This window comes from Emydura macquarii, unplaced genomic scaffold (genome assembly GCF_026122565.2).
Source record: "Emydura macquarii macquarii isolate MOO-44397 ecotype Brisbane River unplaced genomic scaffold, CSIRO-AGI_Emac_v2 contig_469, whole genome shotgun sequence".
NCBI lineage: Eukaryota > Metazoa > Chordata > Testudines > Chelidae > Emydura > Emydura macquarii.
This window is the reverse complement of record NW_027130606.1, coordinates 115,638-129,693: the sequence shown is the minus strand read 5'-3', so window position 1 is coordinate 129,693 and position 14,056 is coordinate 115,638. Positions and strand designations below refer to the sequence as shown.

Here is a 14,056-nt window from a genome sequence, read left to right as displayed (position 1 = left end):
CCCACACATCATCTCTAATGACATCATCACTGTCCTAACCACATCAATCACACCATAAGGGGCTCATTCACCTTCACATCCACTAATGTTATATATGCCATCATGTGCCAGCAATGCCCCTCTGCCATGTACATTGGCCAAACTGGACTATCACTACACACAAGGATAAATGGACACAAATCAGACATAAAAAATAATAACATCCATAAACCAGTGGGAGAACACTTTAATTCCCCAGGGCATTCTGTCTCTGACCTGAAAGTTGCTGTACTTCTCCAAAAAACCTCCAAAAACAGACTTCAAAGAGAAACTGCTGAATTAGAAATGATCTGCAAACTTGACACATTCAAACTGGGTTTAAACAGAGCTTGGAATGGCTGTCTCAGTACCAAAGGTAAATTACTTTGCTCACCCATTCTCACTTCCTACTGAATGGTCGTCATTAGGTCTTAAGTCCCGGACTCCACCTCCCCCATTGTTCTCAATGCACTTGGATTCCTATATGATACCTCTGTGTTACCTATTTTTGTATTACTGCATCTGAAGAAGAGAGCTAGCCTCTCGAAAGCTTATGTCTCCAAATATTAAATCTGTTAGTCTTTAAAGTGCCACAGAACTCTCGTTGTCTTCACTGTATAGAAACAAGGACTCTCTATTGAGTCTCATTTAATTACTCTGTAGACATACCGTGACTCTTGAGACAGACTCCACCAACAGACCGTCATAGCACTACCCAACCCCCACTCTGAGCCACAGAAAGATGTGACATCCCTACCCCCTGCTTAGCAAGTGAGGTTCAGGTTCCAGTGACCCACTCAATCAGGGCAGGCTAAGCACAGTTCTGCTGCCCTTTACCGGTACAGTCGGGATAACAACCTTTCATTGTCCTGCATTCAACAGATTTAATACATTTTATTAAAGGTAATATTTAAAAGCACAAACAATTCACAGAGTTTACACAAAGAGTTGCTGGACATCCAGGTATAGTGTACAGATTATTGATGAGAATTGCTCTCCCTGGAAAAGTTTGCAGGTCTCTTGCTGTGACTAAAAACCTGGTCACCGAGTTAAAGGGACACTGTTAGCTTGAAATACAATGGACAGATTCTCATTCACACTAAGGTCCCAACTCCCTTTATTTACATCACTCCAGCATTGCCATCCCCTGCTGTTCAAAAACCATGAGTCAGGGCCTCAAAAATCATGAGATTTTAAGAAAAAAATACATTGGTGTACATTGGTGTTTGGGTTGTTGTTGTTGTGGGGTGTTTGTTTTTGGGTTTTTTTATTATTCACTTTCTGGTTTCTGAGGTTCTAGGTCGAATTAAAGTCACATTTTCAAGCTTTTCTCCTCAACCCCCTCCCCTGCCCCCTTTTTTTTAAAAACAAACCAAGCGTCTCACTTGATCACCTGACTCCACGAGCTGGGGCTTCAAGGAAAAACACCAAAAATCATGAGCCTTGTGATAAAAATGTGAGAGTTGGCAACACGGGCAGCAAAAAGGAGGCTAAATGTGGGAGAAAATGTTCAGTCTCCAAGGATATTTTATTATTATTTCAACCAAAAACTGAAAATTTTCAAGTGAAACATTTTCTGTGGTGATTTTTATTCTGGAAGATAGGCTTCTTCTTTTTTTTTTGTCAAGTAAAATGGCCACAAAATTTTCAGTCAACTCTACTCATAACTATAGTGAGAAAACAATGTTCAGTCCGCAGGGTGATTTTTAAATTGCTGGGGTGCCTTTCATTGTTTTAGACATATCAGTGGTGGGCTGTACATCCCAAGAACCTCTATCTTCTTTCATTTCATCAATCCCAGTTGCTGGGTGCAAGATCTATGCTGGGGGTTCCTGTCACAGTACCAATATCATGGTTATTTTACTCTTTCCGTGGCATCCTTCTCCTCTTTACCTCCACCTGTTTCGACTGGGAGCTCTTTGGGGATTGTCTAACTATGTGTATGTGCAGCACCTTGCGCACTGGGGCTCTGATCCATGACTGGAGCCTCTCACCGACACTGTAACACTAATAATTGATTTGTATTGCAGTAGTACCTAGTGGCCCGACCATGCCAGATGCTGTAGAAAATAAATAAATAAATAAATAAAGTTTCTGCCCAGAGGAGTTTAGAATCTAAGTACAATAAATAATCCTCAGCTGTTTGCGCAGAGAAGCATCAGTGACATCTAGTGGACAGAGTAATTCCCATTGCTGGGGTACAGGAAATGTTAATAACAGTGTAATAATAATAATACAACTGCGTATTATTACAACGTAGTCCTTATGGAAATCATTTCTCCCACTACTGAAATGCAGAGACCTCTGGGGTGAAACTCAACAGCTGTTCAGCAGCACACAAGACTGGAGAAGATGTCTTAGGGGAATGGTTGAAGCAGAATCCCCTCGCCTATTGGAATTGCAGGGGGCATTTGAGCGAGGCAATCTGTAGCCCCTCTGAACTGTAATTTGAACAGACTCAGACCTCCACCATTAAAGACGAGCCATGGGATTTGTAATGACTATAATGGGACCTTGCTTTTAACTCTCAGCTAATCCTGACACTAGCAGTGGTACAGCGCCCCCAGCTGCCAGGTTGGGTCTCTGGGTTCAGTTCTGCCTTAGGCAGTGATATCCCTTCTTCTCTGTCACCCCATTATTTATTTCAACACTGAGTTTCCCTTGAGGTCTCCCACCAGGGCACAGGCTGGGCCTGTCTCCGTTCAGCTTTTATAAACTGACATGGTCAAACCCCAAGGAATTATATTTTACTGCACCAATCCAACAATTCCAGCCAGCGATTCCTGCATTGGGCCCAGAACTTGTGAGTGAGTTAGAGCAGATCTTTAGTAAGAGAGCAACACTTCCAGTGCATTCTCTCCTCTCTGGCCTCCTAGCGCTGCCAGCGCCCCGCAGTACAGACCTACAGCGCCGCGCCCTGCTGTTTGAGTACTGACCCCTGAGAAAAGCCCTCACTAGTACATTGAGCTTGAAGATGCTTACATGCCTGTAGGAGAAAACGTAAGCACTATCTAGGAGTAGAGCTGATACACTGTAAGCCTCGCTCATGAAAAATATGAAAAGAAATACAAGTTTGATGTCCTTTGAAGAAAAACTGAATGAAATCCTCCCTCTCACCCGCAAAAAATCAGTATTTCCCTTTTGAGTCCCCTCCCCACAACAAAAAAGGAAAAGTGTCAGCCAGACTAAAATCTTTTGTTTTGGTTAAAATGGCATTTTCCATTAAACATCAACTTTGAACAGGAGCTTTCAGCCAGCCAGAGTTTGAAATGTCAGAACTAACGACACCTCTGTTCCCATCTCTCTCACCAGAGGACTCCGGGTGCAAACTCAGCCCCAGGGACTGGCAGCTGCATGGGGACAAGTGCTACTGGCTGTCTGAAGAGCGTAAAGGCTGGACTCGGAGCCGTGACGACTGCTCGTGGAAGAGCTCTCGAATGCTTGTGATCCAGACCCAGGAGGAGATGGTGACAAAAAATTATAGGATCATAAACCTCCAGCTGGAGAGAGACAGGTGTCCCTAGAGTACCGTCCCAGTGCAGCGGGGGTTTTATCCAGCCTGCCTCTACCCACTGCCTCATTTTTCCTTTCCCCCCCAGTTAATCAAATGCCACACTGGGGTGTTTTCTCCCCTTCTCGGAGTCTGGCTTATGAACACAGAGTTCAGAACAAGAACACCACAGATTTTCCAGCCCTGACTTCCCTTCCCAGCTGGCTCCTGCAGCCTTTGCACCCCTAAGAGTTGCCCTTGTAGCTCCACCTGGCCTTTACCTCTGAGTCTAGGGGCACCTAGTCACAGATGAGACTGAACCCAAGACCCCCTTAAAGGGCCAGCTCCCCCCGTAACACCCAGGCCTGGTACTGGTGTTACCATGTCTGCACAGAGAGAGCCACATTCCCCACCCCTGCACTGGGACTCTGCCCGCCCAGAGGAGAGGGTGAATTAGTTCAGGTGTGGATGGGTTCTCCGGCTGGCATCATGGGCAGAGCCACTGTAGCCAAGAGCAGGTATCGGGCAATGGGGGGTGATCGGGGATCAGGGGTGGTAACAGCAGGATGAGCTGTGGCCCTGTAGGAGGGGCTGGAGGTGTGGGGCTTGAGGGTTGCAGGGGGGTATGCAGGGAGAGGGGGACACTATCCAGCGTGGAGGGAGGGTCCCTGGGGGGCATTTGCCAGGGAAGGCAAGTGAGTCCATGTGTGGGGGTGGAGGTCTGGGGAGTACAGTGGCATGCCATTGTGAGGGGGGGATCCCTGGGGGGTGTTGCTAGGGAGAGCAGGCGAGTCTATGCATGGGGGTGAGAGTGGGGGTCTGGGGAGGACGATGGTGGGATGGGCTGCAGTATCCCGGATGGGGGGGTGGAGGTGTTGGGTTTAAGGCTTACAGGGAGATACATATATATATATATATATGGGCATGAGGGCACATTTCAATGCATAGTAAAATCATTGGGGGCATGATCCAGTAGGAAGGAGTACATAGGTCCATACGGGGTGAAGTGTCTCTCATTAGTCCAGTGTTCCTTATGGTCGATTGGCAGGTCAGTCCCGTCTTCTTCTGCGGTGAGTGAGTCCATGCGTGGGGGTGGGGATGGGAGTCTGGGGAGCGCAATGATGGGATGGGCTGGGCTGCAGTGTCCCGGATGGGGCGTGGTGGTGTTGGGTGTAAGGTTTACAGGGAGATATATATGGGCGTGAGGGAGCATTTCAAGGTACAGTGGAGTCATGGGGGGCGTGGTTCAGTGAAGATATCCAACCTAGACCTCCCCCTGCAGCTTCCCCGCCTGGATGACAAAAATAACCAGGGACGCGGGCCATGGACCAGGACGCTCCGGCGGTGTGTTGCTGGAGCTGCGCACCGGGAGCTGAGCGTACAGGACCGGACAGGACAGGACCGGCTACCGCGCGCAGAGCCCCGCCCGGCCGATCCCCGCCAAGCGCTCGGGTGAGCGGCGCCGCCGAGGTGGGTGCGGAGCCGCCCCGGGCTGGCGGGAGCGGGGGGTCGGGCCGGTCTGTGCCCTGCGGGCTCGGTGCTCCCCGAGCGTGTCACCGCCCTCCCCCCAACCCCGAGCGGGGGGCGGGGCTCGGCTCGGGCGCTGCCGGCTGAGCTGACGGGAATGCAGTCGTGTACCTGGTTCTCAGCTGGCCGGGCCAGCACAAAGCAGCTTTCCCGGCATTGCGGGCCGGGGCAGGACAGAGCCACGGGGCGGGGCCTTTACCCGCTGCCGCTCACCCCGTGACCTGCCCTCCCTTGCAGGGCTACGAGCCTCCCTCCCGCAGCGCCGGGTCCGGCTGCGGCAGCGCCGAGCTCGCCCAGCTGCTGTGTCACGGGCGCTGTGCCCGGCCCGGCCCGGCTCGGTCCGGGACACTCGGGCTGGGGGGAGCCAGGCTCGGTGACGTTCCCCGCCCCCCCCACACACACACACTGGGAGTCAGACTCCGCTGCCCGCTCTGTAGAGGGGCTGCAAAGGGGGGAGACCGGCGGGGGATGGGCAGGGGCTGAGCAGGGGGCGGGATTTGACTGGCAGGCAGCGGGAGGCGGGGGCAGGGGCCGGGGTTAGCCCGGGGGGAGGCGCTACAGGCAGAGTATTATGTCCAGTGCGCTGCCGCTCCCCCAGGGCCGGTGTGAGCGTGGTGCGGCGTGTCAGTGTGCACAGATCAGTTCTGGTAACACCAGTACTCGCCCTGCATCGGTGTAAGTGCCCCGCTGATGTCCGTGTTAGCAGCAGATCTGTGCTTCTCACGCTGCACTGCCTCTGCGTCTGACCGGGGGTTTAATTCTACCTTTTCCAACTTAACTTTTACAGCACACGTTTCTTCTGTTGGATCATGTTCCACGGACTGATTTCCTGGCCTGGTGTCAAACCTTCCTTTGCCATTGTTCCACCGCTGGGGGTTGCCTTTTGCAGCTGTTACTTTACCTCTAGCACCAGCCCTGAGTGCTTTTTCACAAATTGCTCCTTGTGTGTAGAACTTGATCCTCCGATGTTCCAGTAGGGAAGTACAGGATTGTGACGCTGTGTGGAATATGAATGACCATTTCTAACATCACTGATACCAATCTTCCTGAATTGCAATAAATATCGTATCAAATATGCCATGCAAGGTCTCTACGGTAAAGTCCTGATTTGCTAAGACAGATAAGCATGTTTCGATGTATGTATCAGCTTTGTATTCTGAGTTGTAAACATGCCTGGAGTGCTTGTATTTCAAACCTGTGCTGTGTTTGTGGGGACATCCCCAGACAGGACGGCAGCAGCACTTCACCTGCTTGACAGCTCATCCAGAGAACTAAACTGTACAACTAATCCAGTGAAAGAACCCAGAGGCTGCACTTAATGAGTGAACAGACATAGGAATATTATGCATGGCTTTGGCTGGAGGACTCTCTGAGGTTCTTCCATGCCATGTGCTGTGTGGCTGTGTTCAGGACAAAGGAATTGCAAGCTTCATGTCAAAAATAATACAGAAACACAGCTGCCCCATCTGCTTTTTGTCTTCATTTCTGGTGCAGGGCTGGGATCTTAGAGCCCAGATCCCCCATCGCTCCCCTGTGCTTCCCACCAGAGGCAGCACTGGGGGCAGGTCAGATATGGACACGGGAACACGCTGATGCCACTTTATCGTACGGGACTCGGTTTCCCTGGTCAGCTCCAAGTCCAGCACGTCAGGCGTCCCTGACCCAGCGCTCAGGGAGAGGCCGGGACACACCAGTTGTTGAATTTGGTGCCATTTACCCATCTCCAGTGGGGGCCCGTCTCATTCCGGAGGCCGATCCAGTGGTCACGGTAGCCTCTGTAGCGCAGCATGAAATCCTTTAACAAGAGCAGCGGGAAGCTGGACATAACACACCTGATTGACTACGCAGCGCACTGGGTTCCAGTCCACGGGACGATTTAGGGGAAGGGGGCAGCCCCGCAGCCTGTCCAGGGGACGTGTCCTGTGCAGTGTCTGCCACAGGCTGCGTCCAACACACGGCTTGGAAGAGATTATTCTGAAGTGACATGATCTGGGGTCCCCTGAACCTGATCATCAACGGGTGGGTGCTCTGCCCTTTGTGATAACCAACCCCCCACCCGTAGGGGGTTTCTCTTGGGCCCCCAAATTTCTAGTCACTTTAGCAAGACCTGGACCCAGCTGCCCGTAAAGCCCTGATCTGTGTCTCGGGCCTAGCTGCAGTTCTGGGCATTGCTTTGGCAGCAGCTCTGGCAGGTGAGTTCCCCGCCCACCTGCCTCCCTCTGCATTTCCCACTCACCCTGGAGCTGCCACAATTGCTTGTTCTCCCCTCCTAGCCTCGCTGGTCTCAGCGCTGGGTTCAGGAAGGATTCACACCAGATGTCTTTCAGATTCCCTCCCCCCACCGTGCCCCGGTGCCCGTCGCTCCCTCAGTACCGCTCAGGCGCACACCCTGTCTTACACACATCTGGATCCATGGGTTGAACTTAATTTCCACCCCAAGATCTCTAGCTCCTCTGCACCGCATCGCTCTGAGGATCTCGGCCTTCCTGCCTCCCCGCTGGCTGGCTGCGCCCAGGAGACAAGCTCTGTCAGTCCGTGCGAGGGGCTCTCACTGCAGCCGGACAGCTGGGAATTCATCCGGCCAGTCACGTGGGAGCAGAGACGGGAGGTTTCCCCCACAGCTATTAACTGCTCTCCTTGGCACACGCCCTGGGTGCTCTTCATGCTGCTAAATGTGAACCTTGTTATAGATTCACCCACAAAAACCTTCATCTCAGCTGGAGTTAAGGCCGCTGCCACGTTCCCCTGGCTCCCCCTGCCGGGGCCTGGTGAGAACAGCAGTTCAAATAACAGCCCCAAGGTTAAAAACCCAGGCAGTGCAGAGCTAAGGCCCCCCCATTAGCACACCCGGCACCCAGGCCACCTTCTCTCTGCCACCACAGACAGGCCTAGAAAATCCAGCCAATGATCTCCGGGTGCTCCCTTGTGGCCTGCCATGGCCCTGCGGGTCTGCTGCCTCCAGCTGCCTTGTCTGAGCTCACCCCAGGCCAGAATATTTTAAACTGATTCCCCCCCTTTTGTGCCGTCTCATTAAGTCTCTCACAGCAAATCAAACTGCTCCTTCACCCTCAGCTGTAACCCGTGTTCCCCTGGAGTCAGGGATCCTGCAGCCCCCCGGGGCCTGTGCAATACTTTGGTAGATTTCCCCTGCTCAGACCAGAAGTCTCCCAGCTTCCTTCTGGGGTCTGTGCTGCGCATTCTGGCTGGCTGCAGTCCTCCCTTGGCTTCTCCCAGCTGGCCTCTTCCAACTCTTCCTGTCTCCGCAGAGATCAGCAGGCCATCCGCCCTCCACACTGGACTGGGCCCAGTGTGATTTCTGTTACTCAGCCCATCTTTGCTACTGAGTCAGACTGCTTCCAGCCCTTCCCTGGCGCTGCTCCTGGGGATGAGGGAGGCAGAGTCCCTGTTCTGCGCAGCAGTCACTGGGGGCTGGGTCTGTGGTTAAAATGTTGGCGTGGGAGTTGGGACTCCTGGCTTCTGTTCCCAGATATGCCACTAGCCAACTGGGTGACTGGACAGAGCACGTCTCTGCTCTGTGCCTCAGTTTCCCCATGGTGAAATCAGGATAATGAGACTTCCCTGCCTCACAGGGCCAGGGGGGAACGTGAGGCTAAAATTGATCCAGGCCTGTGGGGAAATGAGATGCTGCCCTGCTGGGTGTGAGCGTGTGCGCTGAAAGGCCTGTACACTAGGGATGGCGGGCAGGCAGAGAGATGCCTGGCTAGACAGGGGCACTGCACTACACCCCCCATGGAGGTGTCTGAGCTTGGCTTATACAAGTGATGGCAGCTCCTGGCTGTGTCCAGTCCCAGCCATCTGGGGCAAACTGCTGCAGAGCCGGACCCAGCATAATTGCTGGATTTGTGTACAGCCATCCCTAGAGACCCCCGGTCCCAGCCCTACCCTGGCAGGATTGACTAAACGCCGGTTCCTGCTGCTATGTCCAGGAGAGCGAGGAGAAATTCTAAGGGCCCAGCTGCTCTCACAGCACCGATGTTCGGGGCGCTGGTGCCACCATGGGGCCGAGTGCTAAACTTCCCACCTCTCAGACCCCCCGTTAGTGCCATGGGCTGAGTGCGCCCCTGACATTTGCCAAAGCGCCATGATTGACACGTGTCTCGGCCACCCAGACTTGGGTGGAGGGTGGTGGAAGTGAAGGACTGGCCGCCAGGACTCCTGGGTTCAAATCACAGCTCTGCCCCCGACTCCCTGTGACCCTGAGCCAGTCCCTTCCCTTCTGTCCTGCCGGTCCCGTTCCCCCTTGTGATGAAGAATGGCGCCGACCCGTTGTCGTGCGGCTGGGGGGAGTTAATTTCCCTTTGCGCAGTGACACTGGCTGGTGATCTCTCCAAGCGCTGTCTAGCCGTCACCTCTCTCCGCCCCCGGGTGGGTCAGGCCGATTGTCCCCCACTTACAAAGGGCTGATCCGGGGCTGGCCCATGGCTGCAGGGTGGGGGGACTAGAACCCAGGAGTCCTGCCTCCCAGGATGTCCTGAGGGTCAGTGCATGTCCCCGCTATACTTGTCGGGGAGGGGATGGGATCTGTCTCAGGCCCGGAGTTCCTGCCTGGAGGGGGGGGTCTCTGCTCAGGCTGGGGGGGCTGCATCTGGGGGGCTGCTCCTTCGGGGTGCAGATCGGGCAAGGGCACAGGGACAGTCTCACCTTGCGTTACTCTCTCTTCCAGTGGTAGCACAGAGGGTAGGATGCGTGGCAGCCTGCCCCGGTGGTGACTGGCTCGCGTTCCAAGGGAAATGCTACTATTTCTCAGAGGCTGAAGGGAACTGGACCTCCAGCCAGAACCACTGCTCTTCACTGGGCACCTCCCTGGCTGGGATCGACACCAGTGACTGGCTGGGATTGTCCTGGTGGCTGGTGCTGGAACGGTGCCTTCCCTCAGGCCCTGTCAGCTGGCCTGGTGAGGGGTGGGGCGCTGGTGTGAGATCTGACTGTCCCTCTCCCAGGCAGATGTCCAGCGCCGTGGGCAAAGTCCCCGCTGCTCCGGCTCTCTCCCCATGGTGGGCTGCCCGTCCGCCTCCCATCCCTGAACGCGGCTCCTCTCCCACCTGTGACGCTGAGATGCTGCCATGAGAGCCTGAAACCTGCCTCAGTGAATCAGGGCTGACGTCTGGGCAATGTGCCCCCTTTGCCCCGCGGGCTGCTGGGACGTAGGCTGGGTCACGTTTGATGGGTCCAGGTCTTGCTAAAGTGACTAGGAATTTGGGGGCCCAAGCGAGACCCCCTACGGGTGAGGGGCTGGTTATCACAAAGGGCAGAGCACCCGCCCTCTGTCGATCAGGTTCAGGGGACCCCAGATCACGTCACTTCAGAATAATCTCTTCCGAGTCACACGTTGGATGCAGCCTGTGGCAGACACTGCACAGGACACGTCCCCTGGACGGGGTGTGGGGCTGTCTCCTGCCCCTAAATCAGCCCGTGGACTGGAACGCAGCGCGCTGGGCACTCAGTCAGGTGTGTCATGTCCGGCTTCCCGCTGCTCTTGTTAAAGGATTTCATACTGCGCTACAGAGGTCCCCATGACCACTGGATCGGCCTCCGGAATGAGACGGGCCCCCACTGGAGATGGGTGAACGGCACCGAATTCAACAGCTGGTGAGTCCTGGCCTCTCCCCGAGGGTTGGGTCGGGGACGCCTGCCGTGCTGGACTCGGAGCTGACCAGGGAAACTGAGTCTCGTACGATAAAGTGGCATCAGCGTGTTCCCATGTCCGTGCGGGAAGCCCAGGGGCACGACGGGGGATCTGGGCTGTAAGATCCCAGCCCTGCACGGTGCCCATTCCTCTTGCCTGCCGAGATCTCAACCCGCTGCCTCTGGGGCTTCATGGTGCTAGTTCCTTCTGCACTGCTCTCCTGCCGTGGCTCTCGGCCCCATTCACAGGGCAGGTAGACGCCCTCCTCTCCAGCCCTGCTACGTCTGTGCTGGGATCTAACCCAGCTGCTCTCGCTGTCTGTCTCTCCCCCCTCATCCTAAACAGCACCATCGCCAGCAGCTCCCCACGTGCTGGGGTGACCTGTTTGCTCTGGGCTCTGCCTTTCCTCTCACCTGCTGTTCTCTCTCTCTCTCTCTCTGCTCCCCCATGACAGTGTCGGCAGGCTCTGAGCTACGCTTTGCGGCAGGGCCGGTGCTGGCCTGTCTCCACCTGTCGCCCTGTGGTGGGAGGAAAACTGGACTCTGCGTCTGACCGATCCCTGCTGGAGGAACTGCTGCTGGCCCTGCTCTGTCTGTTGCTCCTGAGTCTCCCCGGCCCTGCGCTGAGTACAGTTTGTGTCCTCACGTACGTGCTGCTGGGGGGGGCTCACCCGCCGTTACGGGTGCCCTGATTCCACCGACCGGGGAGGAGGAACCAGTGAGATGTGCTGCTCACCAGTAGCCACCATGTCCATGGCAGGAGGGAGAGGGCTGCTCTGATTTTTTTGCCCAAACCAAAGTGCAGATGAAAATTCACCCTGCAATTGAAGGAGCCTCTTCTTAGGAGCCAGCGTGGCCCAGTGGCTGGAGCAGGGGACTGGGAATCAGGCAACCGGGGTCTGAGCCCAGCGTTATCACTAGTGCTGGTCCACCTGGGCTGGGGCCATACCCCCATAGCACAGGTGGCACAGAGGTGAGATCGCGGTTACTTCCCCGGGTGGGGGCGGGGTGTGTGTGTGCGTGTGTGTGTGGGCTGTGCCGGGAGCCGTCTGCCCGGCACCCCCCCACTGCCCATTACTGACAGGCTCTTTGCTCCTTCCCTGCAGGTTTCACATCGGAGGAGGAGGGGAGTGTGTGTATCTGAAGGAAGCCGATACCATCAGCTCCTCACAATGCTCTGTGGAGAGACACTGGATCTGCAGCAAACCCCAAATGTAGCATGGCACCAGGCCGGGTGCTGAAGGCTCAACCCTGAAGAGAGAAGCGATCGTTGATGCTGACAAGCTCTGACACTGCTCTGGATAATTCGCAGTTATGTTAGTGTGTGTGACTCTGGCTGGATTGGGGGGCCCTTGAGGTGTATTCAGGAGCTCTGATTGGTGCAGAAGGGAGTATCTCGTGTTGGGGGTGTCACGCTGGCTGGATTGCAGGGAGGCGGGGGGCATTTATTATATTTATTAACGTTAATACGTCGGAATCATGGTAACTTATGTGAGAGATGCCATGTCAGGTCCCGTTAGAAAGGCTGTAATGTGCTAAGTAAGATGTTTATGTTTGTGTGTTTATATGTGCAATGGAAGTTATGGATATGTTTGTATCTTATTTTATATTGTGCTGTGTTTCTAGGCAACACCCCAGACAGGATGGCTGCAGCACTAGCTGGCTTAATGGCCCATTAAGGAAACTCTCAGGTACAATGGGCCAGGGGGAGAAGCCAGGGATATACCTGATGAGTCACCAGGACTTACTCATGTGACCTGGACTCCATCTTATTCCTGTAAAATTCCACCAGCAGCATGGCAAAGGACATAAAAGGCAGCTTCACAACATCCATTTGGTCTTCAGTCTTCACCTACCTCTGGATCAACTCATCTACAACTGAACTGAAGCTGTGAAACAAAGGACTGAGACCCATCCAGGTACTGGATGCATACCAGAGGGACTATACAAGCCTGCAATTTCTATTGGCACCCTGATGTATATGGACTTTACAATCATTTGTGTGTATCTGATTGCTTTAATCCTTTAACATTCCTCTCATTGTTTGTTTCTTTCCTTTTATAATAAACCTTTAGTTTTAGTTACTAAAGGACTGGCTGGCAGCGTGGTATTTTGGGTAAGATCCAAACTTATATTGATCTGGTGCTGTGGCTGACCCTTTGGGGTCAGGAGAAACCTTTTTGATAATGAGCAGAGAGTTTAAATAACTGGTCTCTTTACTGGACCTAGTGGCTGATAGGTAGCCAGAGGCTGAAATGCAGTAAAGGGGGCTGTGCGTATTGGTATTTTGGCTTCTTGATAACCAGTGTGGGGTAATCAGAAGCACTGTTTGTGGCTGGTTGGGAAGTCTGACTTCAGTGTCACCCACCAGTGCTGGGAGAATCTGCTCTCCTTTTACAGCCTGCCCTGACCTTGGCATTTTCAGGTGGCTACCCTAGGCACAGAAGGGTCACAGTGAGAACTAAACCAAAAAGCATCCGAGAAGGGCCAGACACTCCTTCAGGGCATAAGATACCTATCTTTGGGGGGTCAGGAGCAACTTTCCCCAGTGGGTGAGCAATCTCATAACTGTCCATTATGTGCTTTTGTAGGGCAGCAACCTGTGCTCAAGAATGACTTGAGACAATACCAGCCGTCCTCCTAGATCCTCCACAACTGGGGGGGGGAAGGTGCATCTTATTTTTCCAAATTATCTCACTGAACTAGAGGTGAGCTTCTCTGGCCTGTGTTATGCAGAAGGTCTGGGTAGGTGGCCATAATGGTCCCTTATGACTGTGAAACCTCAGCTTTCTGATTTTGGTCTTGGGAAGAATGAGAAGCTGAGAGGTGGCTGTGGATAACCATGCAACCATTGATTTCCCTACCTCTGCACTTTCTTAGCTGCTGTAGAAAACAGTTCTTGTCTCCTGGTGCTAACAAGCTGTGATCAACCCAAGTGCACTGAGTGGGCCAGAGGACGGTTCTGTCGAGAGCATTATTTTTATTTATGCAGGACTGAAGGGCTCAAATGTATCTGAAGCAGGGGAAAAAGAACAAGTTAGATTCTCGACCATCTGGCCAGATTGGAACAGGGACATCGAATCAGTGTTAAGGGGCACATCAATATGTAATATTGCACTTTGCAAAGGGCTTTAATTGTTCATAATCAGGAGTTGAGTGGTTATGGCTAGAAATCCAAGATGGCGGCAGCAGGGAATGAGACCTGAGAGAATCAAAATGGTGGCCTGAGAATAATTTGACCAATAGCCAGCAGGCAGGTGGGGTGAAATAAAGGTCACTCCTGAAGGGAGGGGTCTGTCAGGTATAAGTGCAGGTTCTCAAACAGGTCCAACTTCCGTTTAGTGGCTGTGATTGGTCCATAAAAGCAACCAATCC

At 53.6% G+C, this 14,056-nt stretch overlaps 1 long non-coding RNA gene across 1 annotated transcript; it reads left to right on the top strand.

Annotated features, from left to right (window-relative positions):
• Positions 1-4,698: 4,698 nt before the first annotated feature.
• Positions 4,699-7,141, top strand: LOC137146703 (uncharacterized). The gene is made up of 2 exons (XR_010918016.1): positions 4,699-4,978; positions 5,823-7,141. It is a non-coding gene; the product is annotated as an uncharacterized lncRNA (long non-coding RNA).
• Positions 7,142-14,056: the final 6,915 nt, after the last annotated feature.